A 23,258-nucleotide genomic window follows, 5' to 3' on the forward strand; every position below is an offset into this window, starting at 1 on the left:
TTGGTACATGTTTGTTTTTATGGAGGTAGATAGGATCAGGATATTTCTATGCTTAGGGTCATGCACCATCTCGCATGATTGCATTGCTGCGCGATAGTCGACTACATTATTGTTGAGTGCATCGCTAGTTACATGGATCTACACACACCACCACTCACGGGTTAGTGGTATATCAGACAGGGTGTAGTGCTGGCTCTGTTAGTGCTCCGCTGGTCCACTCATGGGTAGCGGGACGTAGCGTGGTAGCACGTCAGGGGTCCCTCCACTGGATTGTCTCAGGGAGATGAGAGAATTGAGCTCCCTCACTTATGATTTGGGGTAGGAGGATAGGTATACTCCGACAACATCCCGTCCACTCGATCACTCATCAGGAGCAGTGATGGCCGAGTGCACGGTTGTCACAGCCCTACCCATTCGGTTTCACCATCATGTGTGAGATGGCTGACTGGCGTCAGGGGTGACCAGGACATGTTATTGACATCATATGCATTTTTTGCACTTATTGCTTGTGTTTGCTGCACTTTATATGCTGCATATTGGATGGATGCATTGTTTGACATACATACAGGATTTATGATACTTTGGGTCTGACGACCTTGATATCCCTATACCCAGGTTCTGGTTAGTACAGTTACTTCTTATCTTACAGTTTTGCACTTTCTATATGTTATATCGGGAGACTGTACGCATAGTTATTGCTATTTGTTATAGTTTACTATGTATATCAACTAGGTATTCGCTGAGTGTTGGACTCACACCCCGTTATTACTCTTTTTAGGTTGAGGCTGCCCGGAGGAGTTCCAGTCGTTAGTCCTCCTGCAGGTTGCGAGGATTTCCACTTTGGATCCTTGTTTTGGTTTTTCTTATTATGTTAGACTATGTTTCAGACTTGTATATGCTAGAATTTGGATTTTGTACAATTCCTTGTTATCGACGGGTTTTTGTTTGGATGATATCAGATTTGTGTTTTATGAGTGTAGTTGAGTAGGATATTGATTTTGTACTTTATGGGTGTAGTTGAGTAGGATTTTTGCGATGTTTTCCTTATCTTTGCTTATGTTTAGTTGTTACTATTAAACTGCGTGGATGCTTGCTATATTTGTACTTTTATTGTTATTGTTATTGTTCTGGCCGTGTTAGCCGATGTATATGTGGCCCTAAGGGCATTGTAGAAAATTTCATATTGTCACCCGTACAGGGAAGATACTGTCGAAATTTTCTCTAGCAGGGACTACCTGGGCTGTGATAATATTTTTGGTATCAAAGCCAGGTTTGCGAGTCAAACTGGGTATTTTCGGATTTGTACGGATTTTCATTATGATTATGTTTCGGACTTCCGTTTTGGATTTGTACGGATTTCCGTCAATTTTCTCGTACGGAATTCCGAGGTTATGTATGGGGACTGGACAACGACGGAACATCTCCTAACAACAATTTGGTAAAAGGTAATTTTATAATTTTTGTTACTTGTAGTAATATTTGGGTTATAATTGAACAGATATGAGGCGAGGTACACGTGCTCCCGTGTCGAGACGTGGTGTAGGACGACCATGTAGGAGGACATTAGAATCCTTGGCAGCATAGTCGCCCGAGAGTCTGCTGGAGTGGAGCCTGCCGGTCAGGGACAGACTTCGTATGGTATTGCAGGGGCGTTGGGCTCTCAGACTCCGATGGTTTCAGAGATAACTATCCCGACCGTACCCACCGTACCCACTCCTACCGTATTTACGGTACCACCAACGGTACCACTGGCATACCCGGCACCACCACCACCAGTGCCTACGGCATACCAGGCACCACTGCCACCGGTGCCACTGCATACGTGGCACCCACACCAGTAGCAGCAGTTGCTCCACCTCCGGTACCACCACCCACCGTACCTCCTGCCGCACCCACCTATACCGACCTTGCAGTGCCACCAATGTCACCTGCCTCAGTCTATGCAGCAGCACCGGGGATGATTCCCTCGACCTATGCAGCGGTACCACCTGTTATATCAGCTCCAGTGGTTCCGCCAATTCCTGCAGCCGTCCCTACTCACCTCACTGATATAGTCACGATAAGAGCCCGGATCCCAGCACTGGCAGAGTCGATGAAGAGTCGATTCACACTCTTCCGAGGAGAGACTGATCCGAGTGTGACTCAGTCCTGGATAGACACCATGGAGCAGACCTTCTTCTACATGGTTTGCTCCGAGTGGGAGAAAGCAGAGCTGGTTGCTTTCCATTTACGGAATGAGGCCGACACCTAGTGGGTTATGCAACGATCCATCATAGGCGAGTAGAACATCACCTAGGCCAGATTCAGAGAGGCTTTTGAGAGCCGCTACTTTTCACGGGCCTATCAGATGACTCGCCGACAGGATTTTTTGAGTCTGCGACAGAACAGGTGACAGAGTATAATGCTGAGTTTAATCGGTTTGCCAGGTTTTGTCCAAAATTAGTTGTTGAGGACAGTTCCCATATGCATCAGTTTGTCTAGGGACTAGATGGACATCTACAAGTAAAGCTTGCTGGTTTCGGGAGTTCATCCTCTTTAGAGACGTTGGATAGAGCCCTCATGATTGAGTTAGCTCAGTAGAGAGCGTTTCCGGATAGGAAGAGGAAGCAGACGGGTCAGACATCAGGACAGATCCTGCAAGCACAGGCTACCGGACAACAGCAGAGTGGTCGTGGTCGGCTAGGTCAGGGTACTTCTGGGGCTTCTAGTCAACCTCAAAAGTCAAGGCGATCTTCATCAGGACGTTTCCGGTCTCCATAGTAGAACCGGAAACAACCCGCCAGTAATATTCTCTGCACTAGATATGGGTCCAAAGACCACGTCACCTCAGCCTGCTCCTTGGGACAGCCAATTTGCTATTATTGCAAACAGCCTGGGAACGTGAGACGAAATTGTTCATTGAAAGCTCAACACACGGCTTCCGGGGTTGCTGTTCATGGAGGACAACACAGTCAGTTAGGGACTCGACGAGGAGGGCAGAGAGCTCAATCTTCGCATAGTCAGCAGAGGACAGCTCCCCCTGCCTAGTTGTATATGGCATGCATGGACAGGAGCACTCCAGTGCCCTTATGGTACCATAGAGTTCTGTTGTGGGACCTCCATATCAGTTGCAGCCCCAGCCCCAGCCCCTAGTCCAGTATTTGCAGCCTTAGCCACTGGTTCAGTACCAGCCGCAGCCATAACCACTGGTCCAGTACCAGTCACAGCCCCAGCCTCCAGTCTAGTATCAATCACAGACCTCTCAGACTTCTCTGGCACAGTATCCAACACCACCTCAATGGCAGGCTCTTGCCTAGATGCAGTAGCCGCTGGCAACGCTACCACCTTCTCCTCTGCTCGAGACGGGACGTATTCATGCGGCCACCAGAGAGGATGCGCAGCGAGCCAACGGATCTATTTTTCGCGGTACGATTTCCATTTATGCCTTATCTGCTGATATGCTGATAGATACTGGTAGCTCGCATTCTTTTATATCTCGTACCTTTATGTGGGAGATTGGTAGATTATCTACTCTTAGACTGCAGCGACTGACCATCTCCTTACCGTCTGGAGATACTTTGGACGTCACCCAGGAGGTCAGAGGTTGCCCGTTAGACTTTGGCAACATGATACTTATGGTAGATCTTTTAGTACTAGAAATGGTCGAGTTTGACATTATCCTTGGCATGGATTGGCTGTCTGCATATAATGCCATGGTTGATTGACCTCCGAACCAACCCTAGTGGGATTTCACTAGCATTAGGGATGATGATATATCGATCATTTCAACGATACAGGCTCAGAAGCTGCTGTAACATGACTATCAGGGTTTTCTGTTATCTTCGATTAATACTGACGACAACAGTAGTTCTCAACTCTCCGACGTTCTAGTAGTCCGAGAATATTCGGATGTATTTCCAGATGAGCTACCAGGCTTGCCTCCCCGAAGGCAAGTGGAGTTTGCTATTGAGCTGATTCTGGGGACCGCGCTAGCATCGAAAACTCCATATCGTATGGCACCGAAAGAATTGGATGAGCTAAAGGTCCAACTCCAGGAGTTATTGGACAGGGGATTTATTCACCCTAGTGTTTCTCCGTGGGGTTCTCCGGTATTGTTCGTCAAGAAAAAGGATGGTACTCTGAGGTTGTGCATCTATTACAGACAGCTGAATGCAATGACCATCAGAAATAAGTACCCCTTACCAAAGATCGAGGATTTATTTGATCAACTCAGAGGTACCTAGTGTATTCTAAGATTGATCTGCGGTTTGGATATCATCAGCTGAGAGTCAAAGAATCTAATATTCAGAAGACAACATTCCATACCAGATACAACCATTATGAGTTTTTGGTAATGTCATTTGGGCTTACCAATGCTCCAACGGTATTTATGGATTTGATGAACCACATCTTCTTGGAGTATCTAGATTAGTTCATTGTTATTTTCATTGACGACATTTTGATCTACTCGAGTTCCGAGGAGGAGCATGCACAGTATCTTCGCATAGTCTTGGAGACTCTTCGACGACATCGGCTATATGCGAAGTTCAGCAAGTGTGCTTTCTGACTATCCTCAGTCGGTTCTGGGACACGTGGTCTCTAGCAGAGGTATTTCCGTATACCCTCAGAAGATCGAGGCTGTCACCAGTTGGGAGCAGCCGAAATCAGTTCAGGAGATCCGCAGTTTTCTGGGATTAGCTGGATATTACCGACGGTTCATTGAAGGTTTCTCGCGTATCGCTATGCCACTGACACGCCTGGCCAGGAAAGGCATGAAGTTCACTTGGAAAGAAGACTACGAGACCAGCTTCCAGGAGTTGAAGTGGAGATTAGTGTCGGCTCCAGTTATGGTTTTACCCTCTGGAGAGAACGGATTCGTGCTCTATACTGACGCATCTCTACAGGGTTTGAGCGCTGTTCTGATGCAGCACGGCAGGGTAGTCTCCTTTGCTTCTCGACAGTTGAAGGAGCATGAGAAGAACTACCCGGTACATGATCTGGAGTTGGCCTCCATTATATTTGCTCTGAAGATTTGGCGGCATCATCTGTACAACATTACATTTAAGATTCTCACTGATCATAAGAGTCTCAAATATATTTTCACCCAGAAGGAGCTTAATCTCCGACAGAGGAGATGGATGGAGTTCCTGAAGGATTATGATTGTACCATTAGCTATCATCCGGAGAAAGCTAATGTGGTTGCCGATGCACTCAGCAGAAAGTCCAGAGGGACTTTGGCTTGCTTCCGAGCTTCAGTCACAGACTTGGTTCAGGGTTTCTCCGAGTTGGGCCTTCATGAGAAGGGACAGACAGAGCAGGGTATTCTGGTTAGCATGGTTACTCAGTCGTCGATCAGGACAAGGGTCCGAGAGGCCCAGGACGGTGATCAGCATTTTCAGTTCATTGGCAGTCAGATAGCTTCCGGGCAGCAGACCGAGTTCACACGAGATGAGGAGGGTATTATATACTTTCGAGGCATATTATGCGTATCTCCATCTCACTCGGTCTTACAGGAGCTACTTCAGGAGGCTCATCGCTCTTGATTTGCGATCCATGCCGGTGGGACCCGCATGTATCGAGATTTGAGGCGTTCCTACTGGTGGAACGGTATGAAGAAAGACATCATGGAATTTGTAACAAGATGTCTTATCTGTTAGCAGGTGAAGGCCGAGCACTAGAAACCTGCAGAATTCCTTCAGAGGATTCCTATTCCTGAGTGGAAATGGAAACACATTACCATGGACTTTGTGGTGGGTTTGCCTAGGACACGTCAAGGCCATGACGTGATTTGGGTAATCGTTGATCGATTAACCAAATCGGTGCACTTCTTAACAATTCGGAAGACTGATTCCCTGGATCGATTGGCAGATCTGTATTGCCGGGAGATCATCAGATTGCATGGTGTTCCTTTGAGCATTATTTCGGATAGAGACCCCCGATTCACGTCTTGATTCTGGCAGAGTCTGCAGCAGGCCTTGGGCACTCAGCTCCATTTCAGTACATCTTTCCATCCGCAGATAGATGGACAGTCAGAGCAGACCATTCAGACTCTAGAGGACTTGCTAAGGTCATGTGTATTGGATTTCGGAGGCAGTTGGGAGGACCATTTGCCATTGGTAGAGTTCGCTTACAACAACAGCTTTCATTCGGCTATCCAGATGGTACCGTTTGAAGCGTTGTATGGTAGGCCTTGTCGGACACCCACCCTCTGGGAGGAGGTTGGGGAGGCCCAACTGTTGGGATCTCGTAGAGCTCAGCATGAGGTAAAGTTGGTCCGTACTATCAGACGGAGGATGTCAGAGGCGCAGGCCCGCCAGAAGAGCTATGCTGATCGGAGACGGAGACCCCTGGAGTTCTCTACAAGTGACCATGTATTTCTGCGAGTTTCACCCACGAAAGGGGTGAAGAGATTTGACCTCAGAGGTAAGCTAGCTCCGCGATACATTGGCCCTTTCCAGATCCTGGAGAGGATTGGAGCAGTAGCTTATCGTCCAGCACTACCACTGTCTCTAGCAGGCGTCCATAACGTATTCCACGTATCTATACTGATGAGATACATACCCGACCTGACACATGTGCTGACAGATATCCCAGTTCCCCTTTAGCCTGATGCTACCTATGAGGAGGTTCCGATACAGATTCTGGACCAGAAGGAGCGTCAGCTGCGGAACAAGACTATCCGACTGGTTAAAGTCAGATGGCAGCATCATTCGTACGAGGAGGCTACCTGGGAGCTCGAGAATACGATCCGAGCTTGATACCCCCATCTTTTCACATGAGGTATGTGGGTTATTTTCCGTTCAGCAGTTATACTATCTATCTTTTATTAGTACTTGCAGGTGGTAGATAACGAAAATTTGGGGACCAAATTTTTATTAGTGGGGGAGAATGTAAAATACCAAAAAAGGGTGGATTACCATAAGGGAATTTTTTGAAATTTTTAGAAATTTTTTGAGAATTTTTCAGAGCTCGAATGGCTTAGGTTACGGGGATAAAAACGGGGTCCCGGGAAAGTCTGTTTAAGCTACCCCATTTAAATGAGGAAAAGTTTTATTTTGTTTTTCTTTTTTCTTTTATTTCCTTTCTCCCCGTTGCCTTTCCCCGATACCTCGCCGAACCCGTGCCTCCCCATTGCCGTTACCCTCTTCCTCAATTGATGCGTCGTCGACGCCGGTGTCATTTCTTCTTCTCCCCGTGTACAAAAGCTCTCGGCCAAGGGGAAGCCCCAAACCAAAACCCTATTCTCTCCCGATCTCTGCCTTAGCCGCTGCACCGCCACACCCTCTACCCTAGTCGTCTCCATCCTCGCCTCCTCTCAGCCGATCGCCGATTGCTAACCCTTTGCCGGACTAGGCATCAAGCACTGCCGTGAGCCCTGTTGTCGGGCGCGACTTCCTCTCCTCCACCGAGGTTCCCAAACTGATCTCTCATATTGCCCTAGCAAGATCTTGAAGGTAAGTGTTTACCTAGGTTAGGATTTGGGCTTAGATCTGTTGGTTGCTACTCGAAAAACCTAGAGGTTCCACTGTACAAAAATTTTGTACAAAGGTCTGAACCTTTTCCTAGCTACCATGTGTTCTTTTAAATTAAATTTTGGATCGCCTGCGGAACTTAACACGTTTGATCCAAAACTTAATCTATTCGTTCATTTAGGTTTAGACTTGGGTCTCCTGTGGAACTTAACACGTTCGACCCAAATCGCCTTAAGTTATTAATTCCATTAAATATTAGTTTCCATAATCGGTTCCCAGTACTGACGTGGCGAGGCACATGACCTTCTTGGATATGGGAGCAACCACCACCGACTAGACAAAACCTTTTATAGAAAGCTAATATTTAATTTCCTAAAATAACTTTAGGTTAACCGAAAAGAACAATCAAATCACAAGGAAAAGAAAAAACAAAAGAACACAACATCGAAAAACATATTCGAATTTCTAGAATCGTAAGCCTCTTGTATTTGGTATTATTTCCATAAATAACTAGCATGATGCGGAAAGAAAAATTACTAGTTATACCTTGTAGAAAAACCACTTGATCTTCTATCGTATTCCTCTTCTAACCTCGGACGTTGTGTGGGCAACGATCTTCCGAGATGAGAAACCACCAACCACCTTCTTCTCCTCCTAGCTAGGTTCGGCCAACAAAGAGGAAGCTTTACCAAGGAAGAAAATCAAAACACTAACCAAGCTCCAAGAGATGCTAGCTTTCTCTCCTTCTTCTTCTTCTTCTTCGAGTAGTATCCGGCCACCACAAGAGCTCCAATGGAAGAGGGAGATCCGGCCACCACAAGAGGAAGAGAGGGAGAGGATGGCCGGCCACACCAAGGAACAAAAGAGGCAGAGAAAATAATAGAGGTTGTCTTGTGAAGGCACCCTCACCCCTTCTTTTATATTCCTTGGCCTAGGCAAGTTAGGAAATTTAATTACAATAAAATTTCCTTAATTCCCTTGACATGATTTAATTGAGAAAAATAAAATAATATTTCCCCAATTGATCTCTAATGGACGACCACATCAAGAGGAAGCAAATTGGACAAGTTTCAATCAACAATTAAAACTTTCCTTATTTGTTTCCGGAAATTTTAAAAATAAAATTTCTCTTCAAAAAATCTCTTCATGGTTAATAAAAAGAAATTTTCATAATTTTAATTTTACAACATGTGAATAATTTTTAAAGAGAAAATAAAATATCTCACCAATCTACAAATAAGGAAAGAGATCTAATCTCTTTTTTAATCTTTTGTAAATTTTACAAGAGAGATAATTTAATTTAAATTCTCTTTAATAAATTATTTATTCCACATAATAAAAATTAAAATTAAAATTCTTTTTAATTTATTTTGGCCGGCCCTACTAGCTTGGGTTCAAGCTAGGGCCGACCAACCTAGGCCGGCCCTAGCTTGTTCCCAAGCTAGCTTGGCCGGCCCCTATTGGGTGGGTATAGAAGGTGGGTATAGGTGAGTATAGAACTCTATAAATAAGAGGCTACGATAGGGACCGAGAGGAGGAATTGGTTTTGGTCTCCCGATAAAATTAAGCATGCCGTGTTCGCCCCGAACACACAACTTAATTTTATCAATAATAATTCATTCCACTAGAGAACTATTATTGAACTACCGCACCAATCCCAAATTACATTTTGGGCTCCTTCTTATTATGAGTGTGTTAGTCTCCCTGTGTTTAAGATATCGAATGTCCACTAATTAAGTGAGTTACTGACAACTCATTTAATTAATATCTTAGTCCAAGAGTAGTACCACTCAACCTTATCGTCATGTCGGACTAAGTCCACCTGCAGGGTTTAACATGACAATCCTTATGAGCTCCTCTTGAGGACATTATCAACCTAGTATCTCTAGGACACAGTTTCCTTCTATAATCAACAACACACACTATAAGTGATATCATTTCCCAATTTATCGGGCTTATTGATTTATCGAATTAAATCTCACCCATTGATAAATTAAAGAAATAAATATCAAATATATGTGCTTGTTATTCTATTAGGATTAAGAGCACACACTTCCATAATAACCGAGGTCTTTGTTTCTTTATAAAGTCAGTATAAAAGAAACGACCTCAAATGGTCCTACTCAATACACTCTGAGTGTACTAGTGTACTTATACAGTCAAGATAAACTAATACCTAATTACACTACGACCTTCTAATGGTTTGTTCCTTTCCATTTTGGTCGTGAGCTACTGTTTATAATTTATAAGGTACTGATAATATCATCTTCTGTATGTGACACCACATACTATATTATCTACAATATAAATTAATTGAACAACTACAACTAAATGTAGAAAATTTGACCAATGTGATTCTTTATTCATAATGAATGTTTACAAAGCTTAGGCTTTCAGTATACACTCCAACAATCTCCCACTTATACTAATGACTAAGCTGCCATATCTTCTACCATACATCTGATTCCCATTCCCTCCACATGCCGATCGAAAGCTTTCGCCGGAAGGGCCTTAGTGAAAGGATCTGCCAGGTTATCCGCTGATGCAATCTTGGCGATGACAACTTCTCCTCGCTTCACGATATCTCGTATCAGGTGGTACTTACGCTCTATATGTTTACTTGCCTTATGAGCTCGTGGTTCCTTCGAGTTTGCAACTGCACCGCTATTATCACAATAAATTGTGATGATTTTGGGCAAACCAGGAATCACATCTAAGTCCATTAGAAAGTTCCTGAGCCATACTGCTTCTTTAGCCGCCTCAGGGACATACTCAACTTCCATGGTTGAGTCCAAACGCATTTGCCTAACACTCCTCCATGAAATGGCTCCACCTCCTAAAGTAAACACATAGCCCCGATGTAGACTTCATATCCCTATCGATTGGAAATCAACTGTAACCCATGAGAGCGGATCGTCGCTTGGTAAACTAGCATATAATCTCTAGTCCTTCTCGGTACTTTAATATATGCTTTACAGTCCAATGTCCTTGTCCAGGGTTACTTCGATATCTGTGACCATGCCCACCGAAAGCAGTATATCGTGTCTCGTATAGCATTGCATACATTAGGCTTCCTACAGCCGAAGCATAAGGAACTGCTTTCATGTCCTCTATCTCTTTCGACGTCTTTGGAGACATCTCTTTAGATAGAGCTACTCCATGTCTAAAAGGTAAGAAACCTTTCTTGGAATCCTGCATGCTAAAACGAGCAAGGATTGTATCTATATATGAAGCTTGGGATAGACACAACATTCTTTTCTTACGATCCCTTATAACTTTGATCCCAATAATGTGTGCACAATCTCCTAAGTCTTTCATATCAAATTGTTTGGACAACCATACCCTTACGTCTGATAATACCTTGACATTGTTGCCAATTAGCAAAATATCATCTACGTATAGTACAAGAAATACCACCACGTTTCCGTTACACTTCTTATATACACAAGACTCATCCGGACTTTGAATAAATCCATATGACTGGATTACTTCATTAAACCGGATGTTCCAAGATCTTGAAGCTTGCTTTAGTCCATAAATGGACCGATTGAGCTTACACACTAGATGCTCTTTGCCTTTTTCAATGAACCCTTCTGGTTGCTTCATATGGATGTTTTCTTCAAGACTTCTATTAAGGAAAGCTGTCTTGACATCCATTTGCCAAATCTCATAATCTATATGAGCAGCAATGGATAAGAGTATCCGGATAGACTTAAGCATGGCTACCGGTGAAAAGGTTTCCTCATAATTGATTCCCTCTTTCTGAGTATACCCTTTCGCAACAAGCCTAGCTTTGAAAGTTTCTACCTTCCCGTCTGTCCCTCTTTTCCTTTTGTAGATCCACTTACATCCAACGGCTTTTACACCATCAGGTGATTCTACAAGCTCCCAGACCTTATTAGAGTACATAGACTCTATTTCAGAATTCATCGCCTTTTGCCAAGATGCTGCATCTATATCTTGGAGTGCTTCGTCATATGACCGGGGATCAGGTTCATGTTTACCCGGGATCAAATCCGAAGACTCTCCCAAAAACATGAATCTCTCAGGCTGTCTCACAACCCTCCCACTACGACGAGGCACTGTCTGTGGTTGTGTATCATGTGTGACACGTGTTGCAGTCTCTTGTGGTACTTCATCTTGTACTGTTGGTACTAAAGTAGACGTGTCCTCTCTTAGTTCTTCTAAAACAACTTTACCACTGGGCTTGTGATCCATTATATAGTCTTCTTCTAAAAACTGAGCATTGGTGCTAACAATGACCTTCTGGTCTTTAGGACTATAAAATAAACCACCTTTCGTTCCTTTGGGATATCCTACAAACACGCGAACTTCTATACGGGATTCTAACTTATCAGCATCTGGTTTCAGCACATGTGCTAGACTACCCCAAATCCGAATATGTCTTAGACTGAGTTTTCGTCCATTCCACAATTCTTTGGGAGTAGAAGAAACTGATTTAGAAGGTACTAAGTTCAAAACGTATACTGCTGTTTCCAGAGCATATCCCCAAAACGAATTTGGTAATTCTGAATAACTCATCATCGATCTAACCATCTCCATAAGAGTCCTATTCCTTCGTTCTGCTACACCATTCTGTTGGGGTGTTCCAGGTGCAGACAATTGGGATTGAATCCCGGCCTCTGATAAGTAATTCCTAAACTCTCCTAAGAGGTATTCGCCACCACGATCTGATCGTAGTGTCTTGATACTTTTACCTAGTCGTTTTTCCACATCAGCCTTGTATTCTTTGAACTTATCAAAGCACTCGGACTTGCGGCGCATTAGGTAAATGTATCCATATCTTGAATAATCGTCTATGAAAGAGACAAAATATTCAAAACCTCCTCTTGCCTGGACAGACATAGGACCACACAAATCAGAGTGAACCAACTCTAACACTTCTTTGGCTCTATACCCCTTGGCCTTGAACGGCCTCTTGGTCATTTTACCTTCCAAGCAGGATTCACAAGTTGGAAAATTTTCCAACTCTAATGAACCCAAAAGTCCATCGGCTATAAGCCTCTGAATCCTACTTAAGTTAATATGACCAAGCCTTAGATGCCAAAGATATGCTTGGTTCATTTCCGAAGGTTCTTTTCTCTTATTAGAATTAGAAGATGAGTTATAAATTTCCATGTTTTGCTTTGTGGAAGAAATTGGATTTAAAGTATACAAATTGCCAACTAATGCACCAGAACAGATAATCACTTTATTTATTTTAATAACTACATCGTTACTAAAGGAAACTGAATATCCATCTAAAAACAGTTTAGAAACTGAAATTAAATTCTTTCTAAAACTGGGTACATAAAGACAATTTCTTAAAACCAAATTCCTATTTCTACTAAAAGATAAGTAGACGTCTCCCACTGCAACAACTGCCACCTTAGTAGCATTGCCCATGTAGACGGTAATTTCTCCTTCAGATAGTCGTCGGGTTTCCTGGAACCCCTGCAAGGAATTGCAGACATGATCAGTGGCTCCCGTATCTACACACCAGGTGCTGGTAGATAACACCGCTAAACATGTTTCAACAACTAGAGCATGAGATATACCTTTGTTTTGGTTCCTACGAGGACAGTCCGCCTTCCAATGTCCTGCTTGCTTGCAGATGAAGCACTTGCCCTTCGGCTTCTTCACTCCAGCTTTAAATCCCGTACTCTGAGATTTATTCACTTTCTTTGCTGAGCCAGCTTGTTTCTTCTTCTTCTTTCCTCTCGGTTTAGAAGTAGAACCATTTTCAGCATAGTGAATTTGAGAATTGTGACGAAATAATCCTTCTGCTGCTTGAAGTTCTGTAATGAATAAATCCTCTTATTCATATTATAGTTCAGGCGGAACTGCTCAAAACTTCTAGGTAGCGTTTGGAGGATCATATCGATCTGGGTTTCCCCATCAATTTCTCCTCCAAGGATTTGTATCTCGTTCAGATAAGCCATCATCTTTAGGATATGATCCCTTACAGGAGTACCCTCTTGCATGGTGGCTGTCATTATCTTTCTCATGGCTTCTTGCCTAGAAGCCCTATCCTGATGACCAAAGAGTTCCTTGAGATTGTTCATAATATCATAAGCTGTTGGTATTGATGTTGCAATACATTTGACATTGAAGCCAAAATGTAACACCGCGCCATCTCATCTACTTTTACCCATTTCCTATGATATTCAATCTCCTCTTGGGTAGATTCACCAATGGGTGCATCAAGGCAATGCTCAGTACAAATTTATAGCTTTCAGCAGTCAGAACAATGTCCAGGTTCCTTTTCCAATCTATGTAATTAGGTCCAGTAAGTCTATTTTGTTGAAGTATGATGGACAGTGGGTTGAAAGTCATCCTAAGAATCACAAATAACTTTTGGTCAGAACTCTAAATTTAGAATAATATTGATTCCTCAAACAATACTATTTTAAATTAACCAACACCTTATAACACCGTGAATTTTGTATGCCACGTTAGTGTGGACGTATACAAATTCAACATTTGTAAAGGAGGGTTTTTAACCCATTAATTTTATTATCTTGTCAACCTAACTTTTGACAAATAAAATTAATAGTTGGTATTATTTGGTCACACAAATAATAGCGGTGACTCCGTTGGGAGGATACTATTAGATGTGTCTAAGTGTATACCATTACTTGACACTAAGTCCATTAATAAGATTATGCCCTTCCGTTGGGGAAGATCACACGCTCTTAATTAACTTCCTATAGTTATCCAAAATGGAAGTCTGTTCTAGTGATCCGCAAACAAGCTCATCCGCATGGAGGAAGGCACTCGAGCCAACGCAAGCTTGTTTGCATCACTTACAAACCAATAATGGAGACCATGGGATTTATTTAAAATCCCTCCCACTTAGTTATTTATAAATGAGGAATTTTAACTATGCTAGCCTACTAAAACTTGTAAACTAACATGCACACACAGCATTATATAAAAGCAATAAATAGAAAATTTAATTTTCAACTATTATGGCTTTTATCTCTAATTGTCCTCCGTGTGTTGTCATCCCAAGCTGCTGCCATATTTGGCCACCGCCACCGGGTCTAGCTGTCGCATCTATCTTCCTCTGCGCCTCTGGTCCTTAGAAGGTTCCACGCTTTGCAAGATTCGATCCGCGACATAAATAAAATCTTACATTTTGATCCTATATTCCATAAAAGGAATGTACATGTATCTAGATCAAAAAATAAAATCCTAATAAAACTAAATACAGCTCCTGCTGTATTTTAATACAATCATGCACACACAAATAAATGCCCTTGACATGTCCAAGGGTCCAATCACACACATAATAAGTAAAAGCCATAATAGTTGGATCCTACATCCATAAAGTTAGCATATCCTACTATTATCCTGCCTAAATTATGTATGACATGTGCATAATTAAACTAAATACCAAATACACAGAGGCAAAACCCTAGCTCTGATACCAATTGTTGGTTGCTACTCGGAAAACCTAGAGGTTCCACTGTACAAAAATTTTGTACAAAGGTCTGAACCTTTTCCTAGCTACCATGTGTTCTTTTAAATTAAATTTTGGATCGCCTGCGGAACTTAACACGTTTGATCCAAAACTTAATCTATTCATTCTTTTAGGTTTAGACTTGGGTCTCCTGCGGAACTTAACACGTTCGACCCAAATCGCCTTAAGTTATTAATTCCATTAAATATTAGTTTCCATAATCGGTTCCCAGTACTGACGTGGCGAGGCACATGACCTTCTTGGATATGGGAGAAACCACCACCGACTAGACAAAACCTTTTATAGAAAGCTAATATTTAATTTCCTAAAATAACTTTAGGTTAACCGAAAAGAACAATCAAATCACAAGGAAAAGAAAAAACAAAAGAACACAACATCGAAAAACATATTCGAATTTCTAGAATCGTAAGCCTCTTGTATTTGGTATTATTTCCATAAATAACTAGCATGATGCGGAAGGAAAAATTACTAGTTATACCTTGTAGAAAAACCTCTTGATCTTCTATCGTATTCCTCTTCTAACCTCGGACGTTGTGTGGGCAACGATCTTCCGAGATGAGAAACCACCAACCACCTTCTTCTCCTCCTAGCTAGGTTCGACCAACAAAGAGGAAGCTTTACCAAGGAAGAAAATCAAAACACTAACCAAGCTCCAAGAGATGCTAGCTTTCTCTCCTTCTTCTTCTTCTTCTTCGAGTAGTATCCGGCCACCACAAGAGCTCCAATGGAAGAGGGAGATTCGGCCACCACAAGAGGAAGAGAGGGAGAGGATGGCCGGCCACACCAAGGAACAAAAGAGGGAGAGAAAATAATAGAGGTTGTCTTGTGAAGGCACCCTCACCCCTTCTTTTATATTCCTTGGCCTAGGCAAATTAGGAAATTTAATTACAATAAAATTTCCTTAATTCCCTTGACATGATTTAATTGAGAAAAATAAAATAATATTTCCCCAATTGATCTCTAATGGCCGGCCACATCAAGAGGAAGTAAATTGGACAAGTTTCAATCAATAATTAAAACTTTCCTTATTTGTTTCCGGAAATTTTAAAAATAAAATTTCTCTTCAAAAAATCTCTTCATGGTTAATAAAAAGAAATTTTCATAATTTTAATTTTACAACATGTGAATAATTTTTAAAGAGAAAATAAAATATCTCACCAATCTACAAATAAGGAAAGAGATCTAATCTCTTTCTTTAATCTTTTGTAAATTTTACAAGAGAGATAATTTACTTTAAATTCTCTTTAATAAATTATTTCTTCCACATAATAAAAATTAAAATTAAAATTCTTTTTAATTTATTTTTTGGTCGGCCCTACTAGCTTGGGTTCAAGCTAGGGCCGGCCACCATACCTAGGCCGGCCCTAGCTTGTTCCCAAGCTAGCTTGGCCGGCCCCTATTGGGTGGGTATAGAAGGTGGGTATAGGTGGGTATAGAACTCTATAAATAAGAGGCTACGATAGGGACCGAGAGGAAGAATTGGTTTTGGTCTCTCGATAAAATTAAGCATCCCGTGTTCGCCCCGAACACACAACTTAATTTTATCAATAATAATTCATTCCACTAGAGAACTATTATTGAACTACCGCACCAATCCCAAATTACATTTTGGGCTCCTTCTTATTATGAGTGTGTTAGTCTCCCTGTGTTTAAGATATCGAATGTCCACTAATTAAGTGAGTTACTGACAACTCATTTAATTAATATCTTAGTCCAAGAGTAGTACCACTCAACCTTATCGTCATGTCGGACTAAGTCCACCTGCAGGGTTTAACATGACAATCCTTATGAGCTCCTCTTGAGGACATTATCAACCTAGTATCTTTAGGACACAGTTTCCTTCTATAATCAACAACACACACACTATAAGTGATATCATTTCCCAATTTATCGGGCTTATTGATTTATCGAACTAAATCTCACCCATTGATAAATTAAAGAAATAAATATCAAATATATGTGCTTGTTATTATATTAGGATTAAGAGCACACGCTTCCATAATAACCGAGGTCTTTGTTTCTTTATAAAGTCAGTATAAAAGAAACGACCTCAAATGGTCCTACTCAATACACTCTGAGTGTACTAGTGTAATTATACAGTCAAGATAAACTAATACCTAATTACACTACGACCTTCTAATGGTTTGTTCCTTTCCATTTTGGTCGTGAGCTACTGTTTATAATTTATAAGGTACTGATAATATCATCTTCTGTATGTGACACCACATACTATATTATCTACAATATAAATTAATTGAACAACTACAACTAAATGTAGAAAATTTGACCAAATGTGATTCTTTATTCATAATGAATATTTACAAAGCTTAGGCTTTCAGTATACACTCCAACAAGATCTTCCTCTATGCTCACTGTCATTCCTTTGTTCTACACCTGTGCCCTAGGTTTCTACCTTCGACTCCGATCAATTGTTGCTGCACGAAGCTGTGTCCTAGTGGCAATATTTGATGTAGGTGAATTGTTTAGATGTGGATTTGATCTGTGATCTCCAATTTTGAGCCTGATCAATAATCTCCTTGCTTGATTGCTTCTTGATCCGATTGATTCTAGTAGGTTGTACTGTTCGGTGGGTCTAGAAATTTGGGTGCTGTGGGGTGTTCCTGGTTCTGGCAGCAACTCCATCTAGCAGCTCACTTTGTTCCAATAGCCACAACAGCGGCTAAATCAAGGTAAGGTGTAGGGATTTGGTTGATACATGTTGTAGATTATGTGTTGGATGTAATCTTGTGATGATAGTTTTGATTTAGGGTTAAAGGGTCGGGTCTAATCTAAGCTGCGGTTAGATCCAAATTGTTAGTTAATCGAGAATAAATGAATGAAATAGGATTCTGGTAATTAAGAAATTATTTTAGCTATGTGATATATATATGTAGCTAAATTAAATGTGGCTATTACAGGATTCAGATTCAGGACGAGCACTTCGACATAGAGGTTGATTAGCTCGATCTACATTTGAGGCGGGTACCTTGACCTATCTATTTTGATACGTCTTGTTGATATGTTTAGTAAATTTTTAACAAGTAGTAATAATTATGTTTATATCTGCATTGGCATGTCACTATTTGTTTCCGAGCATATTTTGTTTGTTACTTGTTTAGTGTTCATGCCCTGTTTGTTATGTATGTTATGGAGATAGTGACATGTCATGCTTTATGATATATAAGACTGATTAGATACTATACCTGACCTGTGTACCTAGATCATATTATTTGATCTACGTATTTTGGTACATGTTTGTTTTTATGGAGGTAGATAGGATCAAGATATTTCTATGCTTAGGGTCATGCACCATCTCGCAAGATTGCATTGCTGCGCGATAGTCGACTTCATTATTGTTGAGTGCATCGCTAGTTACATGGATCTGCACACACCACCACTCACGGGTTAGTGGTATATCAGACAGGGTGTAGTGTTGGCTCTGTCAGTGCTCTGCTGGTCCACTCATGGGTAGCGGGATGTAGAGTGGTAGCACGTCAGGGGTCCCTCCACTGGATTGTCTCAGGGAGATGAGAGCATTGAGCTCCCTCACTTATGATTTGGGGTAGGAGGATAGGTGTACTCCGACAGCATCCCGTCCACTCGGTCACTCATCAGGAGCAGTGATGGCAGAGTGCACGGTTGTCACAGCCCTACCCACTCGGTCTCACCATCATGTGTGAGATGTCTGACTAGCGTCAGGGGTGACCAGGATATGTTTTTGGCATCATATGCATTATTTGCACTTATTGCTTGTGTTTGCTGCACTTTATATGCTGCATATTGGATGGATGCATTGTTTGACATGCATACAAGATTTATGATACTTTGGGTCTGACGACCTTGATATCCCTATACCCAGGTTCTAGTTAGTACAATTACTCTTTATCTTACAATTTTACACTTTCTATATGTTATATCAAGAGACTGTACGCATAGTTATTGCTATTTGTTATAGTTTACTATGCATGTCAACTAGGTATTCGCTGAGTGTTGGACTCACACCCCGTTATTACTCTTTTCAGGTTGAGGCTGTCCAGATGAGTTTCAGTCGCTAGTCCCCCTGCAGGTTGCGAGGATTTCCACTTTGGATCCTTGTTTTGGTTTTTCTTATTATGTTAGACTATGTTTCAGACTTGTATCTGCTAGAATTTGGATTTTGTACTATTCCTTGTTATCGACAGGTTTTTGTTTGGATGATATCGGATTTGTGTTTTATGGGTGTAGTTGAGTAGGATATCGGTTTTGTGCTTTATGGGTGTAGTTGAGTAGGATTTTTGTGATGTTTTCATTATATTTGCTTATGTTTAGTTGTTACTATTAAACTGCGTGGATGCTTGCTATATTTATACTTTTATTGTTATTGTTATTGTTCCGGCCGTGTTGGCCGATGTATATGTGACCCTGAGGGCATTGTAAGAAATTTCATATTGTCACCCGTACATGGGAGATACTGTCGAAATTTTCTCTGGTAGGGACTATCTGGGGCGTGACAGAAACTCTTGAAATTAGGTATTGCCATCTATTGTTGTATCAACATCTGCAGCCGATGGTACTTCACCTTGATCAACAATTGATGCATTCATATCGCACTCATATTCAATTATCATATTATGCATAATAATACATGAAGTCATTGTATCATGTAAAATATTTTTCTGCCAACAATTGCTAATGTGAAGGTCCTACAACAATTGCTAAGCGTGATTGGAGCACTCCAAATGATCGCTCAACATCTTTTCTACATGCCTCTTATTTCATTGCAAACAACTTATTCTTTGTACCGCGTGGATCATGAATTGTTTGAACAAGTGTAGACCATTTTAGGTATATACCATTAGCTAAACAGTAACTTATGTTGTACTCTTTTCCTTGAATGACATAATGAGCAGGGGGAGCAATACCTTGAGCAAGGTTAGAAAAAAGATGAGAAGACTCCAATACATTAATATCATTGTTAGATTTGGGTAAACTAAATTATGCATGTCATATTCAAAGATCATAATTAGCTACAACTTCTAGAATAATTGTTGGCTTTCTATTGCGACCAGAATATTTTCCAGCCCATACTATTGGGCAATTTTTCGACCTCTAATGCATGCAATTTAGACTACCCAACATACCAGGAAAACAATGATGCTCACCAATATGAAGAAGCCTGGCAATATCATTAGCATTGAGTGATTACAGGTACTGTCCTCCAAATATTTTAACAACAACACGACAATATCTTTTTACACTTTCTATGGTAGTTGATTCTCCTATTCTGATGTACTCAGCAATAGCATCTGGCAGTATACTATATGCCAATATTCAAAATGTAGCTGTCATTTTTTGTAAACTTGACAAACCAAGTTTTCCAACTTCATCCCTTTTCTGCACATAATAATTATCATGATTACTAATCGCATTAAAAATATGCATAAATAAATTTCTTCTCATTCAGAATTTTCTTCGAAATATTGCAGCATTATATATAGGTGGTTAAGTAATCATTGAATAGATTACGATCAGCAATCTCTATTACAATTGATCACCAGGAATAGATCCTTGATGTTTGCCTTTGTTGCTTTCTTCACTTAGATGATTCAAAATGACTTGATTATTTTGGCAAATCGCTTGAGGATGATAAATTTGACATACCTTCATATATATCTAGCATTCATTTTTTGAGATAAAGAATGTGATTGAATTTTTTTCAGTTATGTTATGTATTTATAATGTTATTTATAATGTATAATGAACACACCATTATTATTATTGTAGGCGATGAGACATCACAATGCACACACTATTATTATTATTTTAAGAGATAGGATATCATAATGCACACACAACATTATTATTATAACAGGCGACAAGACATCACAATACACATACCATTATTATTATTTCAGGAGATGGGGCATCACAATGCACACACAATATTATTATTATAGGTGATGGAACATCACAATACACACACCATTATTATTATTTCACGAGATGGGACATCACAATACTCACATAACATTATTATTTTTGCAGATGATGGAACATCACAATGCACACACTATTATTATTATTTCAAGAAATGGGGCATCACAATGCACACACAATATTATTATTATTATTGCAAGCTTCCAGACATCATAATGCACACACTATTATTATTATTTCAGGAGATGAGACATCACAATGCACACATAACATTATTATTATTGCAGGCGACAGAACATCACAATGCACACATCATTATTATTATTTCAAAAGATGGGGCATCACAATGCACACACATTATTATTTTTGTAGACGACAAGACATTACAATGCACACACATTATTATTATTTTAGGAGATGGGACATCATAATGCACACTCAACATTATTATTTTTGTAGACGACAGGATATCACAATGCACACACTATTATTATTATTATTATTTCAGGAGATGGGACATCACAATGCACATACAACATTATTATTTTTGTAGACGATGGGATATCACAATGCACACACTATTATTATTATGTCAGGATATGAGACATCACAATGCACACACAATATTATTATTTTTACAAGCGATGGGATATCACAATGCACACACTATTATTATTATTTCAGGAGATGAAAAATCACAATGCACATACAATATTATTATTTTTATAGGCAACGGGGCATCACAATACACATATCATTGTTATTATTTCAAGAGCTGGGACATTACAATGCATATCACAATGCACACACAAATCTTACCCAATGCATAGTTTTTTTCCCTATATAATGGCATACTAGACATGACCATCACAATGCACCTTTACTCTTGAAAAAAATGAGTTCAGATTCTTGTTCATCAACCTATTCAATTGAAGAAGATAAACATTTATGTCATGTTTATCTTCATATTTCTCAAAATCCAATCATAAGAATCAATCAAAAGAAGGATCAATTTTGGATAAGAGTTGAGATGGAGTATAATCTAGATCCAAATTTTAAAAATTCAGAGCGATCGAGAAGATCATTACAAAAAAGAATGAATACTATCATTGATGTTGTTTCCAAATTGAAGGATTGCATACAACAAATCGGAGAATTGAATCCAAGTGGAGCATCAGAGGAAGATATTGTAAGTTGATATCATTATTTCCTTTATAGACTATACCAATTTTGTAATTAATATCTAATTTAGTTATTTATTTTGTTTCATAATTATATTTTTTTCTTATAGATGAATTATGCTCAAATGTTTTTAGTATAAGACCCTAATTACTCAAAGAGCTTCAAATTTGGACATGTGTTGAGCATTCTTCAAGGTATTAAGAAATTCAATAGTGACAATGTCAAAATTGCATCTACTATAGTGTAACGATAAACTGCTTAAGCTGATTATTCTCAATCATATAATCTCAAGAAAGATTTTTATTCATCTTCATCTCTGCGTGTCTCTTCATTTAATCTTAACATCACTAATTCGGACAGTGATGATACTTCAACTAAATGACCTATTGGGGCAAACAAAGCAAAACAAAAGAGAGAATGAACAACACCTCACAAAAATGGTTTCACAGAATAACGAATTTGTTGCGACATTAGATCGTAGTACCAATGTTGTTATATTCAAGGAAGAGAATAAAATTTTATTCAAAGATTTAAATACCATCGTTGATATGATAATGCGTGAATTTATTCGCGGTGAATAAGTCCGAATTATGCAAAAGAGGACTAAAAATAAAAAATCTCAATCAATTCCACATTAAGGAGAATGATCTAAATGCAATTTCTCTCAAGAAGGACAAGGATCCCAAGATCCTTTGAAGGACTCCGGTCAATTTCATGATTATTTCGACGGTTTATTAGGAAGTGATTTTCCATAATATTAAACATTGATTTGTTTAATATTATAATATTATTATAGTTATTTTAAATGTATGTTTACTTTAGTGTTTATTGCATCTTTAAATTGTATGTGGGGCTATATGTTATATATTTTATATTTATGCATTTTGAAATTTTAAATGTTTAATTGTGTGTTGATTATAAAATTACCAATATTATAAATTTTAAAATATTTATAATCTTAAGTAATATAACAAATATTTTAAATATTACTTATTTAAGTTAATAACTAATATAAATTTATAAGATATAAAATTTACATAATAAATTCAATTCAATTAAATAATATTAATTTATAATATTTAAGAATATTTTAAATATAAATTTAATATTATAATATATTATATTTTAATAAAACGGCACTTGCATCATTTTAGTGGTGCTGCATTGTTACTTTCACCAAAATGGTACAAATTTAAGATATACATTGGAGTGTATTTGATATC

This window comes from Zingiber officinale, chromosome 5A, assembly GCF_018446385.1.
Source record: "Zingiber officinale cultivar Zhangliang chromosome 5A, Zo_v1.1, whole genome shotgun sequence".
Taxonomy (NCBI): Eukaryota; Viridiplantae; Streptophyta; class Magnoliopsida; order Zingiberales; family Zingiberaceae; genus Zingiber; species Zingiber officinale.